The sequence below is a fragment of the Solanum lycopersicum genome, chromosome 7, assembly GCF_036512215.1.
Source record: "Solanum lycopersicum chromosome 7, SLM_r2.1".
In the NCBI taxonomy this organism is placed as follows: Eukaryota; Viridiplantae; Streptophyta; class Magnoliopsida; order Solanales; family Solanaceae; genus Solanum; species Solanum lycopersicum.
The window spans coordinates 45795607-45812512 of NC_090806.1; the positions used below are offsets into that span (position 1 = coordinate 45795607).

The 16906-nt window shown below is 32.2% G+C and overlaps 1 long non-coding RNA gene across 3 annotated transcripts; it reads left to right on the forward strand.

The window, feature by feature from the left end:
- The first annotated feature begins 10989 nt into the window (after nucleotides 1-10989).
- On the forward strand, nucleotides 10990-16560 carry LOC104645237 (uncharacterized). 3 transcript variants are annotated; one of them, XR_011210685.1, is made up of 6 exons: nucleotides 10990-11143; nucleotides 11922-12030; nucleotides 12574-12636; nucleotides 12826-12931; nucleotides 14998-15115; nucleotides 16386-16560. It is a non-coding gene; the product is annotated as an uncharacterized lncRNA (long non-coding RNA). The 3 variants fall into 3 exon arrangements; XR_003244936.2 differs by lacking the exon at nucleotides 16386-16560 and adding an exon at nucleotides 15819-16139; XR_011210686.1 differs by lacking the exons at nucleotides 14998-15115; nucleotides 16386-16560 and adding an exon at nucleotides 14206-14990.
- The last annotated feature ends 346 nt before the right edge of the window (nucleotides 16561-16906 follow it).

Sequence of the window (16906 nt, forward strand, 5' to 3'; positions counted from 1 at the left end):
GGGTATGGGGATCTACTTATGTCTTGCACTAGTTGACCTTGATGGAAGTTGTAGGAAGTTGATATTACGTATGTATATGATGATAACATATTGATGCTACAATATAAATTATATTATATGATTATGATTATCCTCTTAAACATGTAATTGGGTTATACTATCAAAGTATGATGTTATGTGTTCTTAAAGGTTATGTTAGGTGAAGTTGGTCATTGGTCATGGTTTCTTGTTGGAGCAACTTGGTTGAGTAAAGTTATGGGACTTTGCTTGGTCATTGCACTTGTTGACTCGATGATGATTTCTTAGTAGTTGTCTAGATTAAATCTTACACATGCTTGTGATGTTAATTCCTTGATGATAGAGTTGTATTAGATTATGGGCCAAGTATCTTGATATTCATATTTCTAGGTTGAGTTAGAAAGCATATGTTGTTGTTTGGTATGACTTGCTTGATTGTGCATAAGACTTTTTAAAATGGTAAAAATAAGCATGGTTTAAACTAAATGTCCCTTTTTAGCATGTTTTATTTGTGTATATGGTCTCATACTTAGTACAAGTGGCGTACTTTCCAATTTCTTCCTCTTTCACAAATATTTTAGGTTATGGTCATTGAAGAATCATTCGAAACGACCTGAAGAAGGCTTGGATATTCTCTATCATCCAAATGGGTAGGTCCACACTTTTCAAGGGCCATGCCAATATCTTGCTTATGAATTTTCTTTTTTTAAGAAGACTTTTATGTTCATTCAACTTTCATTTAAGTACAATTTGTATAAGCCTATATGTGGCTTCTTTACATTTGACTACGATATCCACTTTCATGAACTTGAGATGGTATAAGATGAGATAATCCTTAAGACTATCTTCTGTCTTATGTATATATTTTATGTGCAACAAAAGTAGAAGGCTATGTAACCAACCTGTATGAAGGGTCTATGTATACTCCATATATATATTATGTGTATGTAGAGGTCTATGTAAACCTCCAAATAGAAGTAATAAATGTTTTAAATTTTTCGCTAACTTCGACTTATGAATGTGATGATGTAATGTAAGAGGCTAGTCCTAGTCCTCAAAGAGGGTGACGTCGTCGGTAACATCTACGGGGAAAACCCGGATGTTACACAAAATATGATGAAATATAAAAATTTGCCAATAAGGAGTGCCTACCTATCGCAAAGATGTAGTTAGACAGTTAATTGGAGTAAGCGATTAGAGGTAGGGAGACCATGATCATAAAGTCAACCCTGTAAATAAATAATTTTATAATCGTAATTAGTTCATCTATGAGGTGTGATAAATGAAACCCTATACATGTTGCAACCTTGGGATTCTCGAATCACTATGAGTAATTTTATTATTTACCTCCTATATTCTTTTCTTTACAAATAAAATCAAACTATTTTGGCACTCTTAAATGAATAATTAGACTAGTATAATTTAGTAAAATAGTTAATCGACCAGTTCATTGGGTTCGATACTCTGAATCTTTTAAGAGTCGCTATTACTTGCCCGACCACGTACATATGCGTGTGAAATGAGGAGAAACAAGTTTTAGGAGACATTACCAGAATCTTAAAATTAACAATCCTTTTAGGTTATGCTTTTTATTTATTGGTTTATCTATTTTCATACATAGGTTTTCTACTACTTAATACTCTTTGTGGATGAACGGGAATTATAATTATTCTTATGTGGAAAGACCTTGTCCTTGTTGCAAATGAGCCCACTTTTGGCAGCAATGTCAATATATTTTCACGGGATTGTGTGCGCCATCTTAATCCTGTAAAATTTTTAGTATTTTGTGGGTTAGTTGTACCGTGTTTTGCTATCCCACTCCAAACCCCTACCATGATGATTCTAATACTCTTTGTTCCTTTAATGGTATGGATTCATTCAGTAAATTAATTGATGAATATGAAAAGCTTCATAGGATAACCATACATGTGAAGCACTCTTCATTACAACTAATTAGAGATTTAGCAGCAATTGTTAATGATAATAATTTAATTGTCACTAAATCATGTTTTAAGGTCAATTATAAATGGCATTTGTCCTTTCGCCGATAATATTATAGCCTTTTAACGACAATTAATCTGACCTTCAATGAAAATTACTTGAAAAGTCTAATGCATTCAACCAAATTCCTTTCAATTAAATAAATTCCCAAATATTCTCTACCCCAATTTATTCCCCAAATTCTAAGGCTCGTCACTCTTTTCCATTCCATCTGAAACGGTAGACTTTACATTCACCAGATTGATCGTAGCTCACGCAATTTCTCTGAAGCACCAGCAAGTCTCCTTCCATGGCTATGGACGATATATTCAGACTGAAGCACCGACAATTTTCATTCTTTCAGTATACTCGCTTTTACACTTCCAACCGGTAGAATCACTTTTTAATTTTCTTCTGAATTTCAGCAACCTACTGATGAATCTCGATCTCTCATGCTGGCTGATAATGTATACATCCATGTGTTATCAGCTTATAAGGTATGAAATATGCCTTTCAACTTTAATTTTCTTATAATTTTGTTTAAAGAAGTTGATAAGATTAGGAATGTTACTAGATTCACAAAGTGTTCGACAAAAGAAAAATTGATCTACTCTTGTATCAGTTTTTAGTTTTTTGTTGCGATGTTAGCATTTTCTATCAATGTTACTTAGACAACTTTTGAGAATTTCACTTTTCAAACACTTGACTTGATTTTATTAGTGTACTATAGCTTTGGCGAAAATATAGCTCCAAAAAACAGACGAGAAAGATTTTTCTTCTCATTAGAAAGGTAAGTCATTAACTAATTCTTAAGAATCTCTCTTGTTTCTAGAGAAATTCAAGGCATAATTTGATTATATATAGGCAAAAATTATCAAGGGACATCACAGGTTGGAGTTTAGATTTTGTTTAGGATGATTCTCATAGGAAGTTCACAAGCAAATAGGATGTCAATATACTGGCGTAACTCTTTCCGAGTGGCAGCTGGAGTATGCAAAGTTGAGAGTTGAGCGAGCAGACCTTCAGGTATACCACTTGCATTGTCTATTAAAGTTCAAAGTAGCTATGTGACTAAAATATATAATTTCTACATGTTGAGGCAAGTGATAAAATCAATTACGAAATTTCACTTCATGATCTTAAGCCTTCTATAACTTAAATGATTCGTTTATTAATCGTGGTGTCTGGGCTAACTTAGGCACAACTTTTTACATCTTTATACATCCTGTTGACATAGAAACATGATCTTTTTTTTATTTGTAAGAGAAAGACGAGTTGTCTGTACTATTCAATAGATGTCAAGTCAATGTTATACGATAAATATGACAGGATTATATCAGTGTATGCTTTTATCCGTCTATGTATTAACATATAATTTGTAGTACTTAAAATATGTCATGCGAATATTACAATTTTATTAATTATCATTTCACCGATGTGTTTGAACATATTGGTCATGATTTTATAGGGGAATTCTTAATTTGTTGCGAGTCTGCATTGGCAGAAGATGGGCTTCTAGTTATGCAGGTAATGAACACATTTAACACGACCCTTGAACATTTTCCACATTTTTTTGCCTTTTCTTAATTTCTCTTGAATGACAAGTGTTTGCTTTCCTCAATTTTGGTTCAATGACAGACGTTACATATGTTGAACACATACAAAGCTCGGACTTCATGAAAGAGTATATATTCCTAGGTAGTAGCTTGACTGTACTAAATCGAGTAACATCAGTCATGACTTCCCCTTCCATCCTATGGTAACAAAGATTTTATTTTGTAATTTTTCTCTAGTGTGCTTAACCTGTCAATCTTACAAAAACATTTCTTTTTGAAAGAATTTGATAATTAAATGATACAAGTGCAATGTAGTGTTCCTGGAAGATATAGGTTGTATTAAGTTTTATTGTTCTTTTTATTGCAACACGGAAAGACCTTGAAGAAGCCACGAAAGTCGTACAAGAAAAAATGATTGTTTGCAGAATTGAAGCTTGTAGAGGAGTATGGACTAAGGTGCAAGAGGGCGCTTTGGAGAGTTCAGTAATTTGAACCGTATCTGGAATGCTGCTAGAATGCTTCTGACATTGGATGAGAAGGATCTACGTCGTATTATTAAAGGTGAAGATCTCTTTAGGAGGATTAACAGGTATAGATTGTTGGATGAGATTCAAAACAAGCTCGATTTTGTCTTGGCACTCACTGTGGAGAACTTTCTTGAGTGCCGTCTCAAAACACTTATGTTCAATACTTGCATGGCTAAGTCAATTCATCATGCCAGAATGCTCATCAGGCAAAGGTACATCAGAGTTGGGAGGCAGGTGGTGAATGTTGCTTCTTTTAGGGTGCCAGTAGACTCCAAAAGCACATTCACTTTTCTCTCACTAGTCTGTTTGGCGGTGGGTGTCCTGGAAGAGTGAAGCGAAAGAACCAAAAGTCTGCTGCCAAGAAGGCTGCTGGTAGTGATGGTGATGATGAAGAGGATGAATAATGATCAACTTAGTGTTTTGATCTATTTGGCTTGTAGTACTGACCTATAATATTTTTTCTGGTATTGTGGCTTATCTTTATGTAGTACTAAAAAATATTAAACAAAAGTTTCTAATCATAAATTTTTCACTGTTTTAAGAGTTTTAATTTAAAAAAAGTTTGATTGTTCTTGAATAATGTGGTTTAAGTTTAAAAATTCTTCTATTACTATCTTTGTATTGATTTCTCTGGCTATTCCTATGAATTAAGGTTAATTTATGGTCAATTATAATTTCCACTAGCAGAGGTCTTATTTATCGGCAATTATAATTTATGAATATGGAAGCTTTACCAGCAATAGCTATTGCCGCTAAAAGTAAATACCTTTTGCGGAAATTTACTGGTCCTTACTTGTACGCTAAATTAATGTCGCTAAAGTCTTTAGCGAAGCTGGATGCATTGACAATAGATTAAATGTCGCTAAATATTTTGTGGCAATAAAAATTGCCGTTAAAAGAAAAATTAAATGCCACTAAAATTCTCTTTTGCTGCAGTGCTTATAGATAGAAAAATGAAGAATTTTTGAAGATGTTTGTTTTTTTCTTGCATAATCAGAACCTAAACAATGAATTGAATGAAAATGTGATTGTGTTATGACGCTATAAAATCCAATTATGGGTTTTGTGATACTCAAAAGGCACTCACAAGTAAAATAGAGGTTCTAAAATGGGAGGATATACAATGCAATCAGACTTTTCTTGAAGATACAACGTTTGAGAAATAGTACAAAAGTGAGAATGTTCTAAATAATGTTGCTTTGGAGTCGAAGCATCTTAAATCTCCTTCAAATCACTTTTCTATATTATGCTTAGATGGCGACATGAAATTTGAGTAATCTAAACTAATGCATGAGTGTATAGATGATGAACGAGACCCCTACATCTTAAAGTTTTTATGTCCACTTAGGCAAAACGACATCCCTCACCTAAGGACCTAGAAATGCAAAATGCAAAATATATTACTTGGTTCCTTTATCTTTAAACCACCACTAATAGAGAGGAGCGAAAAAATTGATGGAAAGATAGGGGTAAAATTCATAAGTTCAAATTAGAAGTATAAGTGGCATATTTATTTATGTCGTGTCATGATGATAATTAGGCATTTATTGGGAGGCAACCTAATTAGTAGTGTTGCTGCTTATTTTATTTTATTTTATTTTTTTATTATCATTTATTTGCTTTTTTTTGTCTTGTTTTTGCAAATTAGGGGAAGTCTGTGTACCCAAAAGTTTGAAGTAAAGGAGAACGTTTGAGGTTAAGTGTGGGGTGCATACAAACCTTCATAAAAATTTAGAGAACATGCTATTATCTAGGCCTTAATGGACTGAGGAAGTTTTCCTAACCCTTGTTATAAATTTTATTTGATGTTTTGGGGGGGGGGGGGTATAACATCTTTTTAAGTGTGGGATGGATGATTGAATTCCTACTTTTTACTATTTTATTGCGTCTTTTCTTATTTTAGGATGAGTTCCTTGGCTTTTGTTTTCAGTGGTTTTCTTGAGAATAGTCCCTTTGAACCAAGTGTCTTTTATTATTTAGGGATAACTTTTTTAACAAAAAAAGAGAAGACCTCTTTGAGTGGTGTGATACCTTCTATTTAGGCCTAATATTTGAGTAGTGATTTCTTGTGAATGCTTGATTAATAAGGAAATTGCAAACTCGGTGACACCGAGGCTCACAAATATGAATTTTTATATAATAATTTAATTTTGTATTTTGTTATGATCCTGTCTCTCTTAAAAGTGAAATTGATCCATCTTAATTTATACTTGTTTCATGTGTGGTGAAAATTTTTTATTTCATGTTTTGCATCTTAGTCTGAAACATTTTCTGCATGTTATAAACGCGAAATAAAAAATGTTATTTTGTTTACGAGATGATGATAAGATTTCTTTGATCTTTTAAATTTTTGCTTTTTCACATATTATACTAGTAGTTTGCCATTTTGAGTCTGCAACCTTTTGTTGGTAGTCATATTTTGCCCGTAACTATTTTTGAATACATTATTTTTGTACCTTGCTCTCATGAGCATTGTAGCATAGATTTATTCTAATTTTTAATCTGGAAAAGAAAAATGATGATTGAGTGAAAAGGTAATCAAACATAGCTATAAAGTTCTTAAAAAGCCCTCCTTGAAAGAATATGACTTATATAAAAGAAGAGAAGAACAAAAGAATGACTAAATAAAAACCTTTGAAAACAATGATAAAAAACGATTGAAGCATTCTTCAGAAGAAAATAATGAGTGATGTAGTCTAAAATTGTCATGTCCTTAAGGAAGTGTAATACTATTGCAAATACGATCAGTGCAATATTATCTAATAGATGTGCAAGAGCTATCAATAACGGATAATAAAACCATATGAGCTAAATGTGAAGTACGATGTATACTCCCCATCGAGAGGACTCAATGTATCTTTCCATAGGTATAGATGTATGACTGGCATGATCACTAAATGATTCCCATCGAGGGAACTTAAATGCTACCTGGCTCGTCGTTTTCACACTATCTGGTATTATGCGATTCCCATTTGATTAAGTGACTAACACAGTATGGCTGAATTTCTGTAATTTATTTGATAGCTCTAAACGGACATGTCCACTGAGAATGCAACATTATTAAACATATTTTGACACATTCAAAACCGAGGAATGTACATGTGGAAGATTGATATATCTGACCTAGCATTTGTAATTAACGAACTAAAGAAGTACATAACTTTCCACCTTTGTGCATGGCCTCCATTTGCCGACAGATTCAAACAACTGAACAAAATGCAAGGGATTAGTCCAAAGTGGATTGGAATTGACATCACATGTATCAAAAGAAAAGATATGGAATTAATAACTAAATGGAAGCTACAATTAGAAACCAGGAAACTTCAATTATCGTAATTACTTTTTACTAGAAAAGTTTTAATGGAGACAAAGATATGAAAAATAAATCATCAGATGTGACCTCAATACAATTCAAGAAAGACAGAGATTTTAATAACTAAATTCATTAGGCATCAGACATAAATATAAATCACTAGCGGTAGACATTTGGACAGTAACAACGACATAGAAAACTGACCTTGTTAATAGTGAAAGAGACTTAATCACATATTCAGTAAACTAGAGATAAAAAAAAGGTCTAATAGGTAACAAAGTAAACAACAATGTGGCTTAACACATGATTGTTAGATCTCACTTGCACGCTGATAGAGATCAACTAAGAATAATCTCATTCTTTTACCGTAGTAGGCTAGTAAAAGACTAACATATAACCAAACCAAAAGCAGCTTACAATATACTAAAGAAAAATAAGCATGCTATGCACATGAAAGACCACTACCGATAAATTCATGCTCCGAGTAATCTTAAAGACAAAACTTAAACATAACCAAAAATAATAGATGTTAGGCAGAAAAAATAGGCTTAAAAAAATCATGATAGGCGGTAAGAGGCTAGTTGAGGTTCTGCCTTTACATATACGACCACATTAAAAGCAACAAATCAGCAGAGGTCGATACTTAAAGACGAAGGAAAAATGCAAATAGAAGCAAACTGATTCAGCAACAAGCATGTGAATTAAAGTAGAATGAGAGGTGATAAGGACGAACAGATACTCTAAAATAACTTAAACATAAAAAATCATGCTTGGGTCTGTCAATTTATTAACATACTTCAAATCCAATTTAGATGATGGAATTCATGATCTAAACAAATGTAAGCAACCGAAAGAGCACCACGAAGGGAAATTATTGGAGCAAACAAGGAAAAGAAACTGAGAGCTTTGTTGCATTTCAATAACAACAGTAGCAAAACTTCAAGGAAGAAGAAAGAAAATGTTTACCATTAATATAAATAATGTTAACATGTAATGATTAAATAGATTAAGAATATCGAAATGGAACACATAAAGCGAATAGGAATTGATCAACAAAGCTAGAAAATATTTTACCTTCTTCGGAGCAATGACAGAGACAAGAACGAGCAGGGGAATGATGGCGAGTTCCACCACAAAATCACGAAGGGGACAGCCAAACGAAACGGCCTAGTTTACCCTTTATTGAATGTATATTTATATGTGTTTTATGACTAACTTCTTGAACTATCCCCTCTGCCTTAGTTAAATTTCTCTCACCTTTCTTCTGAATTTTTCCAACTAAAAAATTCTCTTCCCTAGTGAAGAACGATCAACTCTTTTTTTATCAGTGGGGAAGAGAAGTTTATATAGAATAAAATTAGGGTTCAAAAGAGGGGAAAATCCTGAAAATTTAATTCCAGGCCCACGAAATTTGGAGTTCAACACTCAAATTCTATTCATAACTAAGGAATATTCCAAGGGATTCCCTCAAATTTTGAACGGACAGAATTGAGGCGGACTCTCTGGATCGATTGAACATACTCTCTGCTTAACGTGTCTTCATTTCGTTGCTACAAGGGCTGAGACGCGGCTACAACAGGATGAAATTGCAGCTGGGACAGTACTGTGTGTACTGCTTGTCCAAGAAAGGAAAGAAGATGACAACACAAAGAAGTAAACTGCCTATGTCACAGCTCCTTTCCGTCTATTTTGACGCCACATGACTTGTCGTTTCTTGCGAGAGAAGCGGTGAGCAGCGTACGGGACTTTTTTTGCCGTTCACTTGCAATATAGTTTGTGTGTTTTGATGTTGTGAAGACATTTATTGCTGCTGTACGCTTCTGCGTTTCTTCTTGTGAAGAAGAGGAGGGATGGGTCAGGTCAGGTAAACTTCTTTTTGGGATATTTTAAAACTGTTGTACGTTGTATGGGTATCTTTTAGTGGGCTGCTGAGGTTGTGGTAATTGACCCTGCCAATTTGGAAATTGATGGGTTTTATTGTTGGGTCTCTTGAAGAATTGTAGTTTGGGGAGTTGTATTAAAAGGGGTCTAGAAAGAGAAGCCAAGAATGTGGTAAATTGACTTGAGAAAAGTGATCACACGAATTTTAATTTCTATCAAATTAAGGCAATTGGTTTAAATCGGCCAAAATCAAAATAAGATGAATTATTATAAGTAGTTAACAAGCTTATTAATATTAACAAAACTAATCAATAAACTTAATTATAACCTAACTAGTTTAGAATAAAAATATTAATCAAATAACTAACTCCATATATTCAAGTGAGACTAAACCTTTTTAAGACGATTTTTGAATGTCCATAAAATATACTAAATATACATGACATTGTAAAGGTTTTGCGAAAATAACAAAGTATCTTAAAATGACTTGGAAAATATCTCGAATTTAATAAAGTCAATTATTTCAAATTGTTGGAAACTGAAGAAGCTCGATAATTAATTATATCGGGGAGACTCAAAATTGGGTGTCACCAAAGATATTTGAATAATTATTAAAAAAGATTCAAATATAAAAATTATATTTAATTCTAAATTAAAAGTTGTAATATGCATTTATTTAAAAGTTCAAAACGACTAATTGACAAATAATACAAATCTTGGAGGTAAATTTGAAATGTTTTAAGAAGTGCAAGACCTATTTTTCTCAATAAATGTTCCCTCCTCTTCAATTAGCCATCAAACCCTAATTTTTTGTAGACGCCACAATCCTTTGGTATGTTGATGACCTTCATGAGCTTGATGTTGTACCTCGAATGACATTCTTGAATTTATTAATGTTTGTTTAAGGATGCAAATGACGATAGGTTCAAACATACATCCTAGTAAGATTAGAAAATTTCATTTGTTCGAGAATATATACTTCAGGTAAAATCATACATGTTAATTCCATATTATCAGAAATTTATTTGAATTAGGTTTTACACACAAAAATTAAATAAATTCTAGACAACTTTGTTTACTTTCAATATAAGTGAGTAATTTTACATATGTGCTATCAGTATATATTTATGTGTAAAGTTTTTGGTATAAGTCATTCAATGATAAATTAAATAGAATGTCTTTTTATTCTAAAATTTTATAAAAGAGACTTCAGAATTATTAATTATTTTATGCTTAGTAAATTCATAGATCTGGCTTGTTAAGACGTGATGAATCATTCTATTATGCCCTTTAAAATTATATGATCGTAACCATTGGTTATACTACATTAAAAGTGTTTTCTCTAATGCTTTTCTAGGCTTAAGTTTAAAGCTAAATATATATATATATATATATATCCCTTATTTAGAAGAGGGAGTTGAAAAGACCAACACAGCTTTAAAAACTTGTACCCAAAGCTATTTAAATTGTACTTTAAATATGACTAACACAGCTTTAAGGACAAAAAATACAGCTTTAAAAAAGTTGTTCCCAAAGCTATTTAAATTGTACGTTAAATATAGAATATATATTTTCTTTTAGTTAACAAGGATAATTCTGTAATTTTATCATTAAATTTGGACATTTGTGCAGGATGAACAAGGGCAGATGGGTAATTTCGCTATTCTCTATCCACTTTACTTCTTTCCTTCTTTGTTTCTCCTCCACATTTGCTTCTACATTGATTTCTCCTCCACAATTCCTCTCCATTAATCTCCATTTCTCCTCAAATTTCACTTCAATGTTGTTGTTCAGATAATACAAATTAGAGGTTTTATCGCATAGTGGTCAGAAATTAGAGAGAAGAAGAGGTGTAGAATACAACTCAGGTAACAATCTTTTTGAGCTTAAATTTGAACAAATTGTTGTTTTGTTCTTGCATGCAGCATCAGATTTCATTCTTTGTAGCCATGAGATTATTTTGGTGTGTTTTGTTTCTGCTCTTCAAATTTGAATGCTTCAACAAAGGTTGTTCATCTTCTCAACTTATAAGCTTGTGTATAAGCTTCTGTTTATCACAGAATTAGGTGATAATTGACTCAAATATTTGTAGGGAGACAAGTAGTTGTGTTTATATATATATATTGTGATTTGATAGAACATTTGACAGTAGTTTTAAGCCTTTCCCCTGCATCCACATTGTTGTCATCGAAATTCCACCAACTACATCTTTCCTTCGCCGCCGGTAACCATGCAAGCTATCCAATCTTCATCTCTCCGGCCATCTCCGGTCGACCCATTTCTCAAAACCATACCCCAATTCACCAATTGTAAGCCATTGAGACCCAAAAGAACCCCTTTTATCTCAGCTTCATCCACTACAGTTTCAGCCCCAACAAGGGAAAAAGACCCCAAAAAGCGTGTTGTTATAACTGGCATCAATCTGACTCCACCTCCACCTTCTATTATGAGGTTTGCTATGAAGATTCATCTTGTGGAAACTGTATTAGATATTACTACCAGATTTATGTCAATATACATTTCTACTTACAAATAGTTATTTAGAAAGCCAAAATATTGTTCTTTACAAGATGTACTTTTCTGTGTGTCAAAATTACCTACATATTTCTCACAATTAGTTCCTTCTTTTTTTTCCTTCTCAATTAGTACTGCGGCCTTGGAAAGGTGTAAAAAGTGTATTGAACTTATTGCAAACACTCTACAATTGGAAGGATTTTAGCGTAATGATGCATTTGTTCATGCTGACACAGGCGAGGTATGTTATTGCTGAGATTCTTTTCAATTGATTGAACAATAATGGAAGTGAATCTAATACTTCATAGTTAATAATATCATTAAGGAAATGTGTCTTTTCCAGCAAGTTGAAGTTCATGATGTGCCTCTTGAGATAATTGTTACACAGTCATGTTAATTATACGAGTGCATAGAGATTTACCATGTGGTTTAGAAGGCTGTAGTACTCTACTAAAATTTTCAAAGTATTCATCGTTTTTATGGTCTATTTCTGTATACATGTAGAACCAATTAAGTTGATACAAGATAAATATAAGAGGTTGAATCACCTGTCGAAACTGGTCATTTGCGGTTGAATTGGGGCTAAAGTATCATTTTAGAGGCAATATTTATTGTTGAGTTAATTCAGTAGTAGAATTTGAGGAGATCAAAACTCAATAAAAGGATTTCTGCAAACTGCAACACTTAACATGCCATACAATTGATAGAATTACTGTAAATCAGATAACTATTTGCAGATGTGTTATAAGATTTAATTGGGGGTATGGTTGTTTTGCGGTCACAGGTACTGATTATCGAAGTGAATGCAGTTCCACGAATGAATCCTTCCACCGTTTTCATTCATCAGGTGATATATCTGCTTCTTTTTCAATGACAACATATATTTTCAATTTTAGACCAACTTTATGCTATTTGTAATTATCTGCAAGAGGACTATATACAATGTCATAGATATATATATAAAAATAGGGGTTCAGTGAGCAATTCGAATAAGTGAAACTTCAACGATTGACATTATCGTGTTTGTTGTATTTAGGCACTTTCAGAGCAACCTCCCCTGTATCCGCAACAGTTCTTCCACACGTTGCTTGATCTGGCATCAGAGAGATCTATGTGAATATAATTATATCAGAAGATTTCAGGTTGTTCATTTCTCTCTTACTATCTGTTGTCCATCCATCATTTTCAGCATGAATGAGTTGGGGAAATATTCAACAACCCAACACAAAGCACGATTCACACGAATTACATAAACTCAACATATCAAATTGAAAGAGTACTTTACAATGGGTTTAGTACCTTGGTCTAGGATCAAGTAAGAGGAAAAGAGATGAGGTCATTTCTTTTACCAATACCAAAGATCCTCATCACAAAAGAATTGAAGAGTTTGTATACATAACTTTTAGTGGTTCCACACTATACATGTCCAAAATTTTGATCATATACGTCAAAATTAATTTAACACTCCTGCATCGCTGGATATGGAGATGATTAAATGTAAATTATGTACACTAATTCTGTTCTGTTGAAATCTTTCCAAATATCCAGGAACTTTTGTAGTTTGATTTTACATAAAAATCTATCATTTTCAGTATCATGAACTATCAATATTATACAAGAAACCACTGTTTATTGTGATGTTTGAAACCAAAACAAACTGCTTTCTTCTTTTGTGTCTGAATTGATGTTAAAAATGTGAACTTAAAATATCTGTTTATTTAGGAGATAAACCAGTGTTCTCTTTTAGAGTGTATATAAATATTGACTATTGTTAAGTTTTAGTTGCAAAAGATTGAATGTATTGAGAATAATTGAGTGCAAGTGAACAAGTTACACCATAGCACACAAGTTGTACCACAAAGCCATGGGTAGTGATGTCCGATCGATCATTAGTGTGTTCACAATAAATGGTAACGGAGTTTTTGAAGGATTGAAAACGTTGGTAGACGACACTAGAACTGTGGCTAAAACCATTTCTAATGCATTTCCAGAGTTGAAATATGCTCTGTTTTCGACCTGCCTCATGTGGTCGAAGGCTTGGAAGGGGGCAACAACTTGAAATATATTGGTGGAGATATGTATAAGTCTGTTCCTTCTGCTCATGCAATTTGCTAAAGGTATAAACCGGAACTAATGTACTTGTCCATTCATAATTTGCCTGGGACAAAATAAATTGGGATCAAAAGTAATCAAATGATGGATCAGGATAATATTTGAATTGTTATTTCACCTTTTATAACCCGATAATTTGATAAGTCATTTTATGTTCAATTTGTTATGTCAAGTTGACAAATAGATCATGATTCAACTTGTTTAGAATGACACGGATTGAATGTGCTGCTAAATGTTACATTGATTTTTCTATCTTTTGTTTAGTTTGTCTTGTTTTTATGTTAATATTTTTTAAGACAAGCAGTGGATATTACATGATTGGAGCGACGAAGATTTTGTTAAAATATTGAAGAAATGTACAGAAGCAATTCCAAGTAAGGAGAATGGAGGAAAGGTGATTGACATTGACATTAAGATTGATAACGCGAAAAGAGATAACAAATCATTCAAAACTCAATTGTTTTCAGATGTACTAGTGTTGTTTCGTGTTTCTGGAAAAACAGAGAAATAAAAGGAAATGAACTAGAATAGGCAAAACTCTTCTCTGATTCTGAATTTAGTCGCTAAATAATTAGTCCTATCTTGAGATTAGGTTTTGTTATTGAAGTTTGAACAAGAAATATTTTCTAAGAGAGTTATACAAATTGTGATATATCTCAATAGTTAACAGAAAGGAATATGCGAGACGAGAAATGTTCTTATGCATGTGATAAGAATATGAAGCTTTGAAAAAAATTATTTGTTTGAGTTATCTTCCGTCTATAGTTATTTTAATATTTACTTCTTGATGTATCATAATTAGCAGTTCATTTACATATACAGATTTTCCACATAGATGCTTTTTGATATCTAATTGATCATATGAGTTCAAAGTTTTAAATTTTAAATTTCATCTTTTAATTCATTTTGTGTTCAATCAATTACTTAAAATTTTAATTGTTTATTGTTGACTAATCTTAAATGTTAACATGGCCGGAGCCTGAGAAATTTTCTTTTGGTTGCTTAGTTCTCCCTATCAAGGGTGAATTTTATATAGTTCTTGCTGAACAATATGATAGAGATGACCTACCTCTTAAAGTTTTAAATTTTTTATTAGAAATACAAACAAAATTGAATGAAGATGAGATGAACAAATTTTCAGTCACAATACTCTTTATCAATTAAGGCTATGACACTTATCATGAAAATGATACAACCAAAAGGATGAGTAGAAGGTAAGATACTTTTCGTTCATTCTTTCGTTATATTTTTTATTAAGAAAACTATATAGTTATGGATAAATTTTCAGATTTCTACTCTCAGTGTTATAAGGTTTATCTTCACTAAGCTATTGTTTCTTATTTTCTCTTTTTATTTGTACTTAATTGTCACATTCACATTTTCATCATTATTTTTAGTGATCTTTTCAAGTTGTACATGAGAATGATGAGGTTGCTGGTGTTCACTTATAATTTCTTTGCAGATTTGATATAATTTATTCCCATGTGATTATTCAGTTTGGAACAATTCTATTTTGACATGTATCGATTAGCATAGATTTGAAGATTACTGAGATAGAGAGCTTAAATATTTTGTGGACTGATTTTGTTCTATTGTTTGATCAAGTTTTTTTGCCTCCATTTCCTTGAAAACATTGATGAGATTCCTTAAAAAAAAAGTGTTTGCCACAAAGAAAATGGATCCCAAAATATGAGGGTATCTGTTGTGAAGATATATCATGCTAGGCTAGACAGTATATTCATTGATACCCTCCCAATATTTTGATCCGTTGCTTGGTAAATCCCAATTTTGCAAGTGTGAGTTAATTTCAAGATTATTTTTGTAGTTTGAGTAGTTTAAAGGCTAATTTGCGTCATGATTATTTGATCCTGACCATAGAAAGTTGTGTTTTTCACATCTTGTTATTTTAATGTGCAGAATCGTCCCTGACAATCATAATAACAGAAATATTGCTTGCAGTAAAATAAAGTTGCTTATATGGCCCTTGATACCAAGCAAGCTTGACACAAATCACAATAAAAATGTGTTGTGTTAGATAACTTCAATCACCCTCTTTGTAAAGAACCTAGGTTCTTTTTTAATCTTTTGAACAAGTTCGTGTTGCTCTTTTAGTTGTGTTGTGTTATGTTAAAATGTTGCACGGTAACAAAAGATAAAATTTTGTCAATCCAAGTATTGCCCTATACATACTACTTCTAACAAAATATTTTAATACTGATTTGATGTTTTTTATTTGTTCATATTGGGCCGTGCTAGCACGGCCCGCGCCCATCTAGTATATATATACACTATAGTTTAGTCAAGATAAAATCGAGGATGGTTGGTGCGACATGATGACTAGTGTTTTGCATGATTTTTAATGTTTTTATGAGGCATTGACAAGATTGTAGAATATAATGTATATCTTGTTTTAACTCATGGACATGAATTTATTGTTAAGTTATCAAAATGACTCTTTCAATGTTTGTATTCAATTCGTTTCAGGCGGAAGAGGGTTATGATCAACAACAAATAGATTTATGGGTCTACAGAGAGAGATATTTTAAGAAACATAACATATTTTGCATGTACATTATTATTCAGTTTGAAATATATTATTTAGTGTAAAACTAGTATTATTTTATTAATACAATAATTTACTTATAAAAATGGGTTCTTAATTAACTAAACTATATAAGATTGTACAATTCAAATTTCCTACTCCTTCTTTTAGTATCTTCAAATTTTCATGTTTATCCTTATCAGTTTCATGTTTTCTTCAGAATGTTGAACTCTACTTCCAATATGAATTTCATGAAGAGCATTGTCGTCTAAACCTTTTTTATCGCGATTCAGAACATAACACATATCTTCATCTCTATTTGCAATAAGTATATTATATTTATAAGAAATAATGTTCTTTCCATCTTTGTAGAATCACCCATAATCAACACCGATTCAATTCAATGTTTGAAATTAGAACTGCCAAAGTTAACCAGGTTATCAACATTAGTGTTCATCTCAAA